This window comes from Muntiacus reevesi, chromosome 2, assembly GCF_963930625.1.
Source record: "Muntiacus reevesi chromosome 2, mMunRee1.1, whole genome shotgun sequence".
NCBI classification, from domain to species: domain Eukaryota; kingdom Metazoa; phylum Chordata; class Mammalia; order Artiodactyla; family Cervidae; genus Muntiacus; species Muntiacus reevesi.
The window spans coordinates 90,486,217-90,504,417 of NC_089250.1; the positions used below are offsets into that span (position 1 = coordinate 90,486,217).

General features: G+C 41.0%; 1 protein-coding gene and 1 non-coding gene across 3 annotated transcripts in view; one reads left to right on the forward strand and one right to left on the reverse strand.

Moving 5' to 3' along the window:
- Window positions 1-18,201, forward strand: part of FMN2 (formin 2) — a 358,232-nt gene that overhangs the window by 69,163 nt on the left and 270,868 nt on the right. The window lies entirely within an intron of this gene.
- Window positions 9,991-10,062, reverse strand: TRNAC-ACA (transfer RNA cysteine (anticodon ACA)). Its single transcript has one exon. It is a non-coding gene; the product is annotated as a tRNA-Cys (tRNA).

Here is an 18,201-nt window from a genome sequence, read left to right on the forward strand (position 1 = left end):
GTAAAGTCCAATGCTTTAAAGAACACTCTTGCATAGTAACCTGGAATGTTAGGTCCATGAATCAAGCTAAATTGGGAGTGGTCAAACAGGAGATGGCAAGAGTGAGCATCAACATTTTAGGAATCAAACTAAAATGGACTGGAATGGGCTCATTTAATTCAGATGACCATTATTTCTACTATGGTGGGCAAGAATCCCTTGGAATAAATGGAGTAGCTCTCATAGTCAACAAAAAGTCTGAAATGCAGTAGTTCAGTGCAATCTCAAAAAAGACAGAAAGATCTCTCTGTTCGTTTCCAAGGCAAATCTTTCAGTATCACAGTAATCCAAGTCTATGCCCCAACCACTAATGCTGAAGAAGCTGAACAGTTCTATGGTAACCTACAAGACCTTCTAGAACTAACACCAAAAAAAAAAAAAAAAAAAGATGTCTTTTTCATCATGGGGGCTGGAATGCAACAGTAGAAAGTCAAGAGATACCTGGAGTAACAGGCAACTTTGGCCTTGGAGTATAAAAATGAAGAGGGCAAAGGCTAACAGAGTTTTGCCAAGAGAACATACTGGTCATAAACACCCTCTTCCAACAACTCAAGAGATGACTCTACACATGGACATTACTAGATGGTCAATACTGAAATCAGATTGATTATATTCTTTGCAGCTGAAGATGGAGAAGCTCCATACAGTCAGCAAAAACAAGACCGGGAGCTGACTGTGGCTCAGATCATGAACTCCTTATTGCCAAATTCAGACTTAAATTGAAGAAAGTAGGGAAAACCACTAGACCATTCAGGTATGACCTAAATCAAATCCTTTATGATTATACAGTAGAAGTGACAAACAGATTCAAGAGATTAGATCTGATAGACAGAGTGCCTGAAGAACTATAGATGGAGGTTCATGACGTTGCACTGGAGACAGTGATCAAGACCATCCCCAAGAAAAAGAAATGCACAAGGCAAAATGGTTGTCTGAGAAGACTTACAAAAGGCCGAGAAAAGAAGAATAATGAAAGGCAAAAGAGAAAGAGAAAGATATATCCATCTGAATGCAAAGATCCAAAAAAATAGCAAGGAGAGATAAGAAAGCCTTCCTAGTGATCAACACAAAGAAATAGAGGAAAACAATAGAATGTGAAAGACAAGAGATCCCCAAGAAAATTAGAGAGACCAAGGGAACGTTTCATGCAAGTCCAGTTCAGTTGCTCAGTTGTGGTGACTCCTTGCGACTCCATGGACTGCAGTTTACTCAAACTCATGTCCATTGAGTCAGTGATGCCATCCAACCATCTCATCCTCTGTCATACCCTTCTCCTCCCGCCTTCAATCTTTCCCAGCATCAGGGTCTTTTCAAATGAGTCAGTTCTTCTCATCAGGTGGCCAAAGTATTGGAGTTTCAGCTTCAACATCAGTCCTTCCAATGAACACTCAGGACTAATCTCTTTAGGATGGACTGGTTGGATCTCCTTGCAGTCCAAGGGACTCTCAAGAGTCTTTTCCAAAACCACAGTTCAAAATCATCAATTCTTCAGTGCTCAGCTTTCTTTATGGTCTAACTCTCACATCCATACATGACTACTGGAAAAACCATAGCTTTGACTAGACGGACCTTTGTTGGCAAAGTAATGTGTCTGCTTTTTAATATGCTGTCTAGGTTGGTCATAGCTTTTCTTCCAAGGAACGAGTGTCTTTTAATTTCATGGATGCAGTCACCATCTGCAGTGACTTTGGAGCCCCCGCAAAAAAGTCTGCCACTGCTTTTTTTTCCTACTGTTTCCCCATCTATTTGCCATGAAGTGATGGGACCAGAAGCCATGATCTTAGTTTTCTGAATGTTGAGCTTTAAGCCAACTTTTTCACTCTCTTCTTTCACTTTCATCAAGAGGCTCTTTAGTTCTTTTTCACTTTCTGCCATAAGGGTGGTGTCATCTGCATATCTGAGGTTATTGATATTTCTCCCAGCAATCTTGATTCCAGTTTGTGCTTCATCCAGCCTAGGGTTTCTCATGATGTACTCTGCATATAAGTTAAATAAGCATGGTCACAATATACAGCCTTGACATACTTCTTTTCCTATTTGGAACCAGTCTGTTGTTCCATATCCAGTTCTAACTGTTGCTTCCTGACCTGCATACAGATTTCTCAAGAGGTAGATCAGGTGGTGTGGTATTCCCATCTCTTGAAGAATTTTCCACAGTTTTTTGTGGTCCACACAGTCAAAGGCTTTGGCAAAGTCAGTAAAGCAGAAATAGATATTTTTCTGGATTTCTCTTGCTTTTTCAGTGATCCAGTAGATGTTGGCAATTTCATCTCGGGTTCCTTTGCCTTTTCTAAAACCAGCTTGAGCATCTGGAAGTTCACACTTTATGTATTGTTGAAGCCTGGCTTGGAGAATTTTGAGCATTACTTTACCAGCATGTGAGATGAGTGCCATTGTGTGGTAGTTTGAGCATTCTTTGGCATTGCCTTTCTTTGGGATTGGAATGAAAACTGACCTTTTCCAGTCCTGTGGCCACTGCTGAGAGTTCTAAATTTGCTGGCCTGTTGAGTGTAGCACTTTCACAGCATCATCTTTTAGGATTTGAAATAGCTCAACTGGAATTCCATCACCTCCACTAGCTTTGTTCATAGTGATACTTAAAGGTGGGCACAATAAAGGACAGAATTGTCCTTAAAGGTGGGCACAATAAAGGACCTAACAGAAGCAGAAGATATTAAGAAGTGGTGGCAAGATACACAGATGAACTATACAAGAAAGATCTTAATGACCCAGATAATGACGATGGTGTGATCACTCGCCTAGAGCCAGACATTCTGGAGTGTGAAGTCAAGTGGACCTTAGGAAGCATTGCTACAAACAAAGCTCTAGTGCAAGTGATGGAATTCCAGCTGACCTATTTCAAATACTAAAAGATGATGTTGTGAAAGATGATGTTGCTGCACTCAATATGCTAGCAAATTCGGAAAACTCAGCAGTGGCTATAGGACTGAGAAAGGTCAGTTTTCATGCCAATCCCAAAGAATGTTCAAACTGCCACACAATTGCACTTATCTCACATGCTAGCAAAATATGCTCAAAATTCTCCAAGTATTCTCTTCTTCAATAGTATATGAAATGATAACTTCCAGATGTTCAAGCTGGATTTGGAAAAGACAGAGGAACCAGAGATCAAATTGCCAACATCTGTTGGATCATTGAAAAAGCAAGAGATTTCCAGAAAAACATCTACTTCTATTTCTTTGACTATGCTAAAGTCTGACTGTGTGGATCACAACAAACTGGAAAATTCTTAAAGAAATGTGAATACCAAACCAGCTTACCTACCTACTGAGAATTCTGTATGCAGGTCAAGAAGCAACAGTTAGAACCTGACATGGAATAATGGACTGTTTCCAAATTCGGAAAGGAGTATGTCAAGGTTGTATATTGTCACCCTGCTTATTTAACCCGTAAGCAGAGTACATCATGTGAAATGCCAGGCCGGATGAAGCACAAGCTAGAATCAAGATTGCAGGGAGAAATATTAATAACCTCAGATATGCAGGTGAGACCACCCTTATTGCAGAAAGTGAAGGGGAATTAAAAAGAGCCTCTTGATGAATGTGAAAGAGGAGAGAGAAAAAGATGGCTTAAAACAACATTCAAAAAACAAAGTTAATCGCATCTGGTCCATCACTTCGTGGCAAATAGATGGGGAAACAATGGAAACAGTGACAGACTTTATATTCTTGGCTCTAAAATCACTGCATATAGTGATTGAATCCATGAAATTAAAAGATGCTTGCTTCTTGGAAGAAAAGCTATGACCTCCCTAGACAGTATATTAAAAAGCAGAGACTTTAGTTGACCAACAAATGTCCATCTAGTCAAAGCTATTGTTTTTCCAGTGGTCATGTATGGATATGAGAGTTGGATCATGAAGAAAGTTGAGCACCAAAGAATTGATGCTCTTTAACTGTGGTTTTAGAGAAGACTCTTGAGAGTCCCTGGACTGCAGGGAATTCAAACCAGTCAATCCTAAAGGAAATCTGCCCTGAATGTTCACTGGAAGGACTGATGTTGAAGCTGAAACTCCAGTACTTTGGCCACCTGATGCGAAGAACTAACTCACTAGAAAAGACTCTGATGCTGGGAAAGGTTGAAGGCAGGAGGAGAATGGGACAACAGGATAAGATGGTTGGTTTGCATCATTGATTTAATGGACATGAGTTTGAGCAAGCTCTGGGGGTTGGTGATGGACATGGAAGCCTGGCATGCTGCAGTCCATGGGGTCACAACGAGTTGGACATGACTGACCAACTGAACTGAACTTAAAATTGGTTTCTTTTTATCAGATGATAGTTGTTTGAAATCTCTATGTTTGTTGGCCTTCTCTTTGTTCCCCTTAATTTCATAGTGAGTGTGTGTCTATGTGTGTGTGTGCATCAGTAGTATCATACAACACCTTCCAGCAAGCTATCACATCCCTCTGCCTGCTCTCATATCACTGGGAACCTCAGCACGATGTCCCATTAGCCTGTCCCCTCTTCCTCTGTGAGCTGGAGCCCCAGGCTCAGATCACGTCCATAGAAACAAAGTCATGCTACATACCAATTAGGAAATTCTGTTTCTGAAACCCTTGCTGCTCTACTAAGCAGGTCTGTGCAGAACTGAGCTTGCATTTCTCAGTGTTTGACCTCCTGGATTTTCCACCTTACTGCTCATCGCTTCTGACTCTCCTCCTCAGAGCTGTCAGCAGTTTTTGCAGGAAATCCACAGAACTTTCAGGAGGCCTTTTCTGAGCTGCTTGCTTACTCTTGACTGCTCAGCACACGTTTAATCCCCTGCCACCTGCTGTTGGCCCTTCCCTGTTTCAAATGTCTTTTCCTCTCAGCAGCCATCCAACCCACTCATTCTGAGCTGGGACTCCTTCTTATTTTAGTGGAAAGTCCATAGTTTTATGTGATCTTCCTTGATTCCATCTTATATGGACTGATTTTTTCCTCTTTACAAAATGTCCAGAAAACTTGCTTCTACTTTTCTACCAGTATTTTGTCCTTTATTATTCCGTTTCCAAGCCCATCAACATATTTCGGATATTTCTGAAATGACTATTCTCTTAATTTTGAGAATTTATTTTCCTTACTTCTAGTTGGATCTCAGGCCATTTTAAACAATGCTTCCTGGAAACTCCCTTTCACTTCGCTTGCTATAAAACAGGAATTTTTTCTCCTTTCTTCTTCCTGCTGCTAAAATGTATTGATAGAAAGTAGAGTCCCTATAATTCTTCCCCCACCCCCTTGTTTTTATACACATGTGTGTGCATACGGACTGGCTTGCATGCAAGTGCCCACCTCCCGTCACATCTGCAGGCTCTGATTGTGCATGTCTGCCTGCTGAAAGCCTTGACCTCCATGTTCCACTGACATCTGAGATTCAGCTAATCTGAAATCAGACTCCTTTGCAAAATGTCAAGTGATCCTTCTTTCTTGAAGGTATGACTGTGGCTTCCTTCCACCCGCCTCTCCACTGGGGCCCTGTGGCCCCCACCTGTGCCCCTCAGCTCTTGGGAAGCCTGCCTCTGAGCCAAGGACTGCCACCACCTGCTTTGGGCAAGAGCCTGGATCAGTCTTCACACTTCCCACCTGCTTATTGTCATGGCTTATTCTCACCAGGACTGGTCTGCTGTGCTTTGCTGAGGGCCCCTGTTGCTGCTGACATGGTGCACACCCCTGCCTTCTCTCCTCTCCATTGTGACTGTCCCTGGTTCCCCGAGTGCCCCACAGTTCTCTGTCCCTGCTCTGCTGACTTCAACCTTGTCCTGAGTGCTCTCGAGCCATTCGTTTTGGTTTCCAATAATAATTTTCATTTCTTTAGTGTCCAGTTTTGTTTTTAAATACTTTTAAAACCCTTCCAGGAAGTTTTCCTGATCATCTTAACCAGGGGGAACTTGGATTCATATTGAATCACTGCCACAGAGGTACTTTTCCTGAGATTCCTGTCAGTCTTCCATTTTACAGTATGTTTACACCTTTTATAAAATGCCCATGGGATTTTGACTGAAGTGTTTTGAGTTTAGACACATTTGAGTTTGAGTCCTAGCTTCTTTACCTTGTAATGATGTGATTTGGGGCAAATTATTTATTTGAGGCTCAGTTTTTTCATCCACAAAGTGAGGAAAGTCAAAGGAATTTTGATAAGGATTAAATGACATATCAGGTACTTAGGTGAGTGAAGCGATGTTTGGAGTGTATAGTTCGATCCCCAGGGGGTTTGAGTCTTGGCACTTGCCCTGTGGCATTGGCCAGCTCCATGGCCGCTATGGGCCTCTGTTACCACTTGGTAAAGATGGGCGGTTGATGACCACATGCCCAGCACAGGGTGGGTGTCAGAGCCATCTTATCATTGTTCTTGTTGATACATGCACACCTGGATGTCTCCAGTCAGTGTTCACATGTCTCTTTCTTCCTTAGTTCTCCCTCCTGCCTCCTCATAAGCTGGTTGTTGACAGATGAGGAAGCGCAAGGCTCCACAGCTGAGCTTCGAGAAGATGATGGTGCTGGGATTTACGATTTAAACTGAGGAGTTGCCTGGCTTAAAGTTCATGTACTGTGTGTGAGATCATGATGAAGCTAATATGCAGTGGGGGATTCTGTCAATGTTAGTATCCATACCCACCTAGGAACAGCACACCTTCATGTCTCAGGGGAGCTCCTGCTTAATTGGGGGTGGGGAGCACACAAGCCACATGTGAAAGAGGAATTTCAGATGCTAAATGTGCTGTGGGAGCACAGACAGTGCCACGCTTAACTTCCTGTGGTAGGACATGGGGACAAGCCCCCATCACTCCCGGAGAGGGGGCATTCATAGCGGTACTTGAAGGTTAAGCAGGAGTTTGCCAGGTGGAAAGCCAGGGGGTCTTTGAGAGGAATCATCTGGCCCAGAAGCATGGGGCTCCGATGGATCCTGGCACATCCAGAAAACAGGGAGTCATCTGGGGTGGCAGGAGCAAAGGGGCCCTTGAAGCGTATGGGAGGAGATGTGGTAGGAAGATGGCCATGGGTCAGGGCACATGCATGGGCCAGACCAGGATGCAGAATTCCATCTCAGAATCATTGGAGATCTGTAAGGTGTTTTCCTGGCAGGAGATGGCTGTGCTTATCTTTACTTTAGCTGAGGTCTCCCTGCATAGTGGGATGTGGCTGCATGAGTGTGGCAACCAAGGAAGAGATCATTGAAATCTTTTAAACAGGGTTTGAGAGCTGGAGCAATTGAGGTGAATGACAGTCTTATTTTAGAGATGGGTCTCAACTGGAGATGGTTGGTTTCAGCTGGCGGCTCAGATGGTAAAGCGTCTGGCTGCAATGCGGTAGACCTGGCTTTGACCCCTGGGTCAGGAAGATGCCCTGGATAAGGAAATGGCAACCCACTCCAGTACTCTTGCCTGGAAAATTCCATGGACGGAAGGGCCCAGTAGACTACAGTCCATGTGGTCACAAAGAGTCAGACACGACTGAGTGACTTCACTTTCACTGACTAGACTTAGAATGTGCAGGATTGTCAAAAGTCAACAGGTTCCAGATTGGGAGCTTGGATGGAAGATGTAATTTTTGAGTACTTTTAAATAATTCATACTCTCAAAAATTTTGAACAGTTCTCAATTCGTCAATGAAAGGACTCCTTAGTTACATCATTTAACAGCAAACAGCAAACCTAATTAGCTGCCTTTTTAAAATGGTGGCTAGGACTTGGGAAGGCCCTTGCAAAGAGAAGCTTTCAGCTTGGTTTGAGGCAGATCAAAACCATTCATTTAAATTCCATTCCAGTCTGCTTATGAAATTTTATTTTAGGATACTTCAGATTTATTGATTACTTGCTGAAAAGACTGAAGTCTCTGCATGGGAGCTTCTATTTAATTCATCTGTTGCTCATGCTGTGGTTTCAAAGGCATGCTGGGGATGTCTTGCTCCATCAGAAAGCTGGCTCCCTCAGTGGTGTGGGAGGAGGTGCTGGCAGGCTTGCATCTTTGAAACAGGCCATGAACTTGCTTCAAAGGAAGGGCTTTTTTAAAAAAAACAAAAGCAAAGACACTTCTAACATCTGAATTAGAGCAGGACAGGGTCAGCAGGCACTTTGAGCCTGGGATGGTAAGAGAAAATCACTTTTGTGGTGGAAAGTCTTATGCAACATAGAAAAGGTGTGTTGGGTCCTGTCTCCCAGAAAGATAAAGCAAAATGTTTTGACCAGGAAGATGGAATTTGAGTGTCTGCAGGTGAGTAAAGGTTGAACAGAAATGGCTGTTAATCATCTGGGCAATAATTTATGCTAAAGACAAGAAAAAAGGAAAACTAAGGTATATTTTGCTACTTGAGAAGCCCTTTGAAATCTTTAGAAACAGTGAAAGAACAGAATTTATAATTTGGAGTTCATTTTCTCTTGTTTTCTAGTGACTTAATTTTTTTTATTAAATTGAAGGGTAATTGCTTTACAGTGCTATGCTGGTTTCTGCCATACAGCAACATGAGTTAGTTATAACCCTATACTTATCTCCTCCCTCTTGACCCTCCCTTCCATGCCCCCTGCATCCTACTCCCTAGGTCATCTAGTGTCTTCACTCCTTCCATGCAGATAGGTTTATCAATACCATTTTTCTAGATTCCATATATATTCATTAATACATATTTGTTTTTCTCTTTCTGACTTACTTCACTCTGTATGACAGGCTCTAGGTTCATCCACCTCACTACAACTGACACAGATTTGTTCCTTTTCATGGCCAAGTAATATTCCATTGTATATATGTACCACAACTCCTTAATCCATTCATCTCTCAGCGGACACCTACGTTGTTTCCATGTCCTTGCTGTTGTAAGTAGGGCTGCAGTGAATGTTGTGGTACATGTGTATTTCAGAATTGTGGTTTTCTCAGTTTATTTCTCTAGTAAGGGGGTTGCTGGATCATATGGTCGTTTTATTTCTAGTCTTTAAGGAATCTCCATTGTGTTCTCCATAGTGGCTATATCAGGTTATGTTCCCACCAACAGGGCAACAGAGTCCCTTTCTCCACATCTTCTCCAAGCGTTTATTTTTTGATGGTGGTCATTCTGATTTGTGTACTTGTGTTAGTCACTCAGTCATGTCCACTCTTTGTGACCCCATGGAATGTAGCCACCAGGCTCCTCTCTCCATGGAATTCTGCAGGCAAGAATACTGCAATGGGTTGCCATTCCCTTCTTTAGGGAAACTTCCCAACCCAGAGATCAAACCCAGGTCTCCTGCATTGCAGGTGGAATCTTTACCATCTCAGTAGTACCTGGGAAGTGGTACCAGCTGGGAAGTATGTGGTGTGAGGTGATACTTCATTGAAGTTTTGATTTGCATTTCTCTAGTAATGAGTGATGTGGAGTATCTTTTCATGCGTTTATTGAACATCTGTATGTTATCTTTGGAGAAATGTCTGTTTGGGTTGTCTGCCTATTTTGATTGGGTTGTTTGTTTTTCTGATTTTGAACTGCTCATATCTTTCTGAGATTAATCCTTTGTCAGTTGCTTCATTTGCAATTGTTTTCTCCAATTCTGAGGGTTGTCTTTTCATCTTGTTTACAGTTTCCTTTGGTATGCAAATTTTAAGTTTAATTAGGTCCCATGTGTTGACTTTTGTTTTTATTTCCATTATTCTAGGAGGTGGGTCAGAGAGGATCTTACTGTGATTTATGTCAAAGAGTGTTCTGCCTATGTTTTCCTCTAAGAGTTTTATAGTTTCTGGACTTACATTTAAGTCTTTAATCCAGTTTGAGTTTATTTTTGTGTGTGGTGTTAGGAAGTGTTCCAGCTTCATTCTTTTATAATACATGTAGCTGTCAAGTTTTGCTAGCACCAGTTATTGAAAGTGAAGTCACTCAGTCGTGTCCCACTCTTTGTGACCCCATGGACTGTAGTCTACCGGGTCCTCCGTATTCTTTTCCAGGCAAGAATACTAGAGTGGGTTGCCATTTCCTTCTCCAGGAGATCTTCCCGACCCAGGGATTGAACCTGGGTCTCCTGCATTGTAGGCAGACGCTTTACCCTCTGAGCCACCAGGGAGCCACTTATTGAAGAGGGTGCCTTTTCTCTATTGTATATTCTTGCCTCCTTCGTCAAAGATAAGGTGCCCATAGGTGCATGGGCATACTTATGGGCTTTCTATCTTATTCCATTGATCTGTACTTCTTATTTTTATGCCAATGCCATACTGTCTTGAGGACTGTAGCTTTATAGTATAGTCTGAAGTCAGGAAGGTGGATTCCTCCAGCTTCGTTTTTCTTTCTCAAGAAGGCTTTGCACAAAAATAAACTCAAAATGGATTAAAGATCTAAATTTAAGACCAGAAACTATTAAACTCCTAGAGGAGAACATAGGCAAAACACTCTCTGACATAAATCACAGCAGGATCCTCTATGACCCACCTCCCAGAATATTGGAAATAAAAACAAAAATAAACAAATGGGACCTAATTAAACTTAAAAGCTTTTGCACAACAAAGGAAACTATAAGCAAAGTGAAAAGACAGCCTTCAGAATGGGAGAAAATAATAGCAAATGAAGAAACAGACAAAGGATTAATCTCAAAAATATATAAGCAACTCCGGCAGCTCAATTCCAGAAAAATAAATGACCCAATCAAAAAATGGGCTAAAGATCTAAACAGACATTTCTCCAAAGAAGACATACAGATGGTTAACAAACACATGAAAAGATGCTCAACATCACTCATTATCAGAGAAATGCAAATCAAAACCTCAATGAGGTACCATTACACACCAGTCAGAATGACTGCTATCCAAAAGTCTACAAGCAATAAATGCTGGAGAGGCTGTGGAGAAAAGGGAACCCTCTTACACTGTTGGTGGGAATGCAAACTAATACAGTCACTATGGAGAACAGTGTGGAGATTTCTTAAAAAAATCGAAATAGAGCTGCCATATGACCCAGCAATCCCACTCCTGGGCATACACACTGAGGAAACTAGATCTGAAAGAGACACGTGCACCCCAGTGTTCATCACAGCACTGTTTATAATAGCCAGGACATGGAAGCAACCTAGATGCTCATCAGCAGACAAATGGATAAGGAAGCTATGGTACATATACACCATGGACTATTACTCAGCCATTAAAAAGAATTCATTTGAATCAGTTCTAATGAGATGGATGAAACTGGAGCCCATTATACAGAATGAAGTAAGCCAGAAAGATAAAGACCAATACAGTATACTAACGCATATATGTGGAATTTAAAAAGATGGTAATGATAACCCTATATGCAAAACGGAAAAAGAGACACAGATGTACAGAACAGACTTTGGGACTCTGTGGGAGAAGGCGAGGGTGGGATGTTCTGAGAGAATAGCATTGAAACAAGTATACTATCAAGGGTGAAAGAGATCTCCAGCCCAGGCTGGATGCATGGAACAAGTGCTCAGGGCTGGTGCACTGGGAAGACCCAGAGGGATGGGATGGGGACGGAGGCGGGAGGGGGGATCGGGATGGGGAACACATGTAAATCCATGGTTGATTCATGTCAATGTATGGCAAAAACCACTACAATATTGTAAAGTAATTAGCCTCCAACTAATAAAAATAAATGGAAAAAAAAAAGAATGCTTTGGCTCTTCAGGGTCTTTTGTGTTTCCATACAAATTGTAAAATTTTTTATTCTAGTTTTGTGAAAAATGTCATTTGTCATTTGATAGGGATTGCATTGAATCTGTAGATTGCTTTGGGTAGTATAGTCATTTTCATAATATTGCTTCTTCAAATCCAAGAATGTGGTTTATCTGTCCGTCTGTTTGTGTTATTTTTTATTTCTTTCATCAGTGTCTTGCAGTTTTTTGCATACAGTTCTTTTGTCAATTTAGGTAGTTTTATTCCTAGGTATTTTATTCTTTTTGTTTCAGTGATGAATGTCATTGTTTCCTAAACTTCTCTTTCTGATTATTCATCATTAGTGTATTGGAATGCAGGAGATTTCTGTGTATTAATTTTGTATCCTGTAACTTTGCTAAATTAATTGATTATATTCTGGTGGCATCTTTAGGGTTTTCTATGTAGAGTATCACGTCATCTGCAAATAGTGAGAGTTTTACATCTTCTTTTCCAATCTGCTGCTGCAGCTGCTGCTGCTAAGTCACTTCAGTTGTGTCCGACTCTGTGTGACCCCATAGTTGGCAGCCCACCAGGCTCCTCTGTCCCTGGGATTCTCCAGGCAAGAATACTGGAGTGGGTTGCCATTTCCTTCTCCAGTGCATGCATGCATGCTAAGTCGCTTCAGTCATGTCTGACTCTGTGCTACCCTATGGACAGCAGCCCACCACGCTCTTCTGTCCACAGGATTCTCTAGGCAAGAATACTGGAGTGGGTTGCCATTTCCTTCTCCACTTTTCCAATCTGGATTCCTTTTATTTCTTTTCTTATTGATTGCATGTCTAGGTCTTCCAAAACTATATTGAGTAACAGTGGTGAGAGTGGGTACCCTTGTTTTGTTCCTGATCTTAGAGGAAATGCTTTCAGTTTCTCAGCATTGAGAATAATGTTTGCTGTGGGTTTGTCATATATGACATTTATCATGTTGAGGTAGGTGGCTCAGTGGTAAAGAATATGCCTACCAGTGCAGGAGATGTGGATTCGATACCTGGGTCAGGAAGATACCCTGGAGAAGGAAATGGCAACCCACTCCAGTATTCTCGTCTGGGAAATCCCATGGACAGAGGAGGCTGGCAGGCTACAGTCCGTGTGGTCACAAAAGAGTTGGACACAACTTAGTGACTAAACAACAACAAAAGTTTCCTTCTGTGCCGATTTTCTGGAGAGTTTTTAAAATCATAAATAGATGCTTAATTTTGTGGAAAACTCTCTCTACATCTATTTTGATGAAATATGGGGTTTTTTTTGTTTTTAATTTGTTAATATTTTGTATCTGATTGATTGATTTACATATGTTGAAGAATCCTTACATCCCTGGGATAAACTCCACTTGATCATGTTTTTCTTATTTCTTGAGGTATAATTGTATTTCTCTAAACTTCCCTCATAGAACTGCCCTTGCTGTATTCCATAGGTTTTGGGTTGTCATGTTTTCATTGTCACTTGTTCATAGGTATTTTTTGACTTCCTCTTTGATTTCTTGGTGATCTCTTTGTTATTTAAAAGTGTATTGTTTAGCCTCCATGTGTATGTGGGGTGTTTTTACAGTTTTTTTCTGGTAATTGATATCTAATCTTATAGCATTTTGGTCAGAAAAAATGATTCATACAATTTTAATTTTTTTAAATTAACCAGGGGTTGACTTTGTGACCCCTGCTGTGATCTTTCCTGGAGAACGTCCTATGTGCTTCTCAGAAAACTGTATTTTACTGCTTTTGGATGGAATATCCTATAGATATAAATTATGCTCATATGGGCTAATGTATCATTTAAGGCTTGTGTTTCATTATTGATTTTCTGTTTGATCTATCTTTTGGTCTGGGTGGTCCTGCTGTTATTGTGTTACTGTTAATTTCCCCTTTTGTATTTGTTAGCATTTGCCTTATGTATTGTGGTGTTCCTGTGTTGAGTGAATATATATTTATAACTCTTATATCTTCTTCTTGGATTGATCTGTTGATTATTATGTAGTATCCTTTCTTGTCTCTTGTAATATCCTTTATTTTAAAGTCTATTTTATCTGATATGAGTGTTGCTACTCCAATTTTCTTTTGATTTACGTTCATATGAAATCTCTTTTCCCAGTCCCTCACTTTTAGTCTGGACATGTCCCTTGACCTGAAGTATGTCTATTATAGACAGCATGTATATGGATTTTGTTTTTGTATCCATTCAGCCAACGTGTATCTTTTGGTTGGAGCATTTAATCCATTTTCATTTAGGGTAGTTTTTGATATATATGATTCTGTTACCATTTACTTTATTGTTTTGGGTTTGTTTTTGTAGGGCTTTTCTTTCCTTGAGTTTCTTGTCTAGAGAAGTTCCTTTAGCATTTGTTGTAAAGCTGGTTTGGTGTTGCTGAATTCTCTTAACTTTTGCTTATCTGTAAAGCTTTCAGTGTCTCCATCCAGTCTGAATGAGATCTCTGCTGGGTAGGGTAATCTTGGTTGTAGTTTTTTCCCTTTCATCACTTTGAGTATATCCTGCCACTCCCTTCTGGCCTGTAGAGTTTCTGCTGAAAGATCAGCTGTTAACCTTATGGGGATTCCTTTGTATGTTATTTGTTACTTTTCCCTTACTGCTTTTAATACTTTTTCTTTGTGTTTAAGTTTTGTTAGTTTGATTAATATGTGTCTTTGTGTGTTTCTCTTTGGGCTTATCCTGTATGGGACTCTCTGGGCTTCCTGGATCTGGGTGGTTATTTCCTTTCCCATGTTAGGGAAGTTTTCAACTATAATCTCCTTAAATATTTTCTCATACCCTTTCTTTTATCTTCTTCCTCTTGGACCAAATGTCGGTGTGCTTAATGCTGTCATGGAGGTCTCTGGGACTGTCCTTTTTTCTTTTCACTCTTTCTTTCTTCTTCTCTCCTTCCTTTATTTCCACCATTCTATATTCCAGCTCACTTATCCAGTCTTCTGCCTCAGTTACTCTGTTGTTGTTTCACTCAAGTGTATTTTTTATTCCAGTTACTGTGTTGTCATTGCTGATTGTCTGATTTTTGTTTCTGCTAGGTCTTTATTAAACACTTTTTGTATATTCTCAACCCATACCTCCATCCTATTTATCTGTGCCTCCATTTTATTTCTGAGATTTTGGATCATCTTTACCATTGTTACTCTGAATTCTTTTTCAGGTAGACTGCCTATTTCCTCTTCATTTGTTTGGTCTTGTGGGTTTTTACCATGCTCCTTCATCTGTTATATGTTTCTCTGTCTTTTCATTTTGTTTAATTAATGTGTTTGGGGTCTCCTTTCCACAGGTTGCAAGGTTTCAGGTTCCTTTTACTTGTGAGGTTTGTTCCCCTGGGTGGGGTTGGACCAGTGTCTTGTGAAGGCTTCCTGGTAGAGGGGAGACTGGTGCCTCTGTTCTGATGAGTGGATCTAGGTGACCTTGATGATGGGCAGTGCCATATCTCGTGGTGTGTTTGGAGTGTCTGTGAGCTCGGTATGGCTTTGGGCAGCTCTGGCACTGGAGCTTGCTGGCCTTGGGTGGGTCTTGGTGTTGGTAGTAAGATGGAGGCCTTTGAGAGAGCTCTCATTGATTAATATGCCATGGGGTTGAGAGTTCTCTGGTTGTCCAGCATCCTGAACTCAGATCTCCTACCTTGGAGGTTTCAGGCCTGGCCCCTGATTGGAGCACCAAGACTCTACACAGCACAGAGAAGAAAGAGAAAGAAAGAAATAGAAAAAAGAAAGGAAAAATAAAATCAAACATACAAAGAATGGACAGACAAAACCCTGAAACGAATGGTGAAACTAAACAGACAAAAACACAAATAAACTCACACACTCACAAAAAGAAAAGAAATAAAAAGAACACACACCAAAAAAAGGAAGAACGAAAAGGGGAACTAAGACAGAAGCGAGTAATCAGACCAATAAACAAACCCATAAATGAAAACAAACACTGAAAACTAGTAAAATCCAAAAACCAAAAACATGGAAAAAAAATACAATATAGCGAAAAAGTACTGTAGACATAGGAAAAAATAAAATTTAAAAATAAAAGCATAAAAAAGAAAAGGTAGTTAGAAAATAAAAAAAAGAAAATAAAAATTAAAGGAGTAATAATAATAAAAACAATAGAACATAGCAGAAAAAAAGACAAAAATATAGAGATAGTAAGAAAAATATTTCCCTCTGGACTCAGTCGTGAGTGTCCTCTCCCCCACAGTGAGCTCCAGCCAATCTGCCTACTCAGGAGGTCCTCCGATACTACCAGGAAGTTCTCTGGACCTGCCTTGGGCACTGTAGGGTCAGCTCAGACTCAGATCTGGCCTTACTCTGGCCTTACTCTGGCTTGTACTTGCTTCCAGAGTCCACCACTGCCCCCAAAGTCCACAGTCTCAAGCAACTGGGGGAATTTCATCCCAACTGGGGGAATCAGCTGTGGTTGCACAAGCAAATTTCCTTCCTCTTTAGCCACACGACCCCTGGTGTGCTACATTTTGGTTTTGGCCCTGCCTGTGTTTGTAGGCCGCCCTCTGGCATCTGTTTCCCACCCAGACAAGGGGAGGGAGAAAAAGCGGCTGTTTAGGACTCACTTGCTCAGTGTAGCCAGGGAGAGGGAGGGAGACAGGATCACAGTTGTGATGTGTGTCTCAGGATTGCCTTTCACACATCCGTTGCTGCACTCTCCTCTGAGGTTCCAAGGTTCCCCATGCCCCCCCCCACCCCCCGCCCGTGAGGGCTTTTCCGGGTGTGTGGAAACTTTTCCTCCTTTACAGCTCCCTCCCAGAGGTGAGGGTTTCAAACTGAATCCTTTGTATCTCTCTTTTTTTCTTATTTCTTTTGCCCTACCCCATTATGTAGAGATTAGCTTGCCTGTTTGGAAGGTCTTCTGCCACTGTTCAATAGGTATTCTGTAGGAGTTGTTCCATGTGCAGATGTATTTTTGATGTTTGTGGGGAGGGAAGTGATCTCTACAACTTACTCCTCAGCCATCTTGAAGGCCTCCCTCATTTCCTCTTAATTGTATTCCTAAAATCCAGACAATGAAAATTAAAGCTTTTTTTTTTTAGTCACAGAAAGTGTGTAGCTCTTGACTGACTTAGCAGTTTGCATTGTTTACCCTGACAGATGATTTTGTCCCCAGCAGCACTGTGCTATTAGTAATGCTTTATGGTGAGACCATCTTCTGTGGAAATGGAGGAATCTTTATAGCATTTTCCAGTGCACCAGGAGTGAAGTCATTGCTTTCAGTTAATTATTCCTGAGAGTTGAAGTGTGTGCATAGCAATGTGAAATCTGTGGGCATGTGTGCCTTCTCTGAAATGGTGTTTTTTAAGTAATTGTTCTACTAGTTCAGTGCTTTCCTGGAAATGTCAGTCATTGAGAGAAGTAATAGCTTTGTCATCTGGGTCATCTGAAGGTGAGAGTAGTAAATGATTAGGATATTAACTATTATTATTAACTGCATTTGGTGCTATTTATTGAACATATCAACTAGAACTTGAAGCACTGTGATTGCAAAAATTATCTCAAGCTATAGATAGCTCAGTGGTAAAGAATCTGCCTGCCAATGCAGGAGATGCAAGAGACACGGGTTCAGTCCCTGAGTCAGGAAGATACCCTGGAGTAGAAAATGGCAACCCACTCTAGTATTTCTTCCCTGGAAAACTCCATGGACAGAGAAGCCTGGCGGGCTATAGTCCATGGGGTCTCAAAAAGTCAGACATGACTGAGCGCACACACATGCACACATGCATCCAGGGAAGAGTGAGGTTCAGGGAAATTAAATAACTGTTCAGAAATTAAAAACAGGAAGCAAGGTGCTAATTGCCACAACATCCTACCTCTTGCATTTTTAAAAAAATTTCTTTCAGCTAGATAATACTAGAAGCAATGTTACATATTTAAACTAGACAGAATGTCAAGTTATATTTAGCTTGGAATTTTTTTAAAAACCATCAGTTTTCAGGGCCTCAGAGTATAGGCTCTGTGTATTGCAGGAAATCTTGTATTCTTAGTTGGATGAAGGAAAACTTACTTTTTGGGAGGGGATTTACAATGACCTTGAGTAAGTCAGCTGACCTCCCTGAATGATGTTCGCAGCATTGCTGCTGTTACATAATAAATATATTCTAGTCTGTGCCATGAGTAAGGTCTGTGAGACATGTTTCCTCGATAATGTATGATTAGGAAAGAGACATTTACACTTGAGTGAAATTTTTGTTCCTTCATAGTCAACCGACAATTCAGATGTTAAGTTGAATAAAAATGAACTTCTAGGTTAAATACTTCCTAAAAACCATAGAAGTCCATCTACTCTCCTTTGCCTGAGTTTGATCCACCTGATGGGATCTTCCAAGGTTGTGCCTTCCCACCTCGTCCCTCTTGTCAGTACACCACTGACCCGCTCACCTATCCAGTAACTGTGTCTGCTTAATTGTTAAGCAACTTCCTTCTGAACCCTGAATGCAGCCCCTGTTGTGTCCAGATGCTCTTAAGGTATCTCGTTGAGAAAATGATGGGTTAAATGTTGGTCATTTAAGTGTTTGATATCAGATGTCACATCTTAGAATAATTGAGCTAATTATT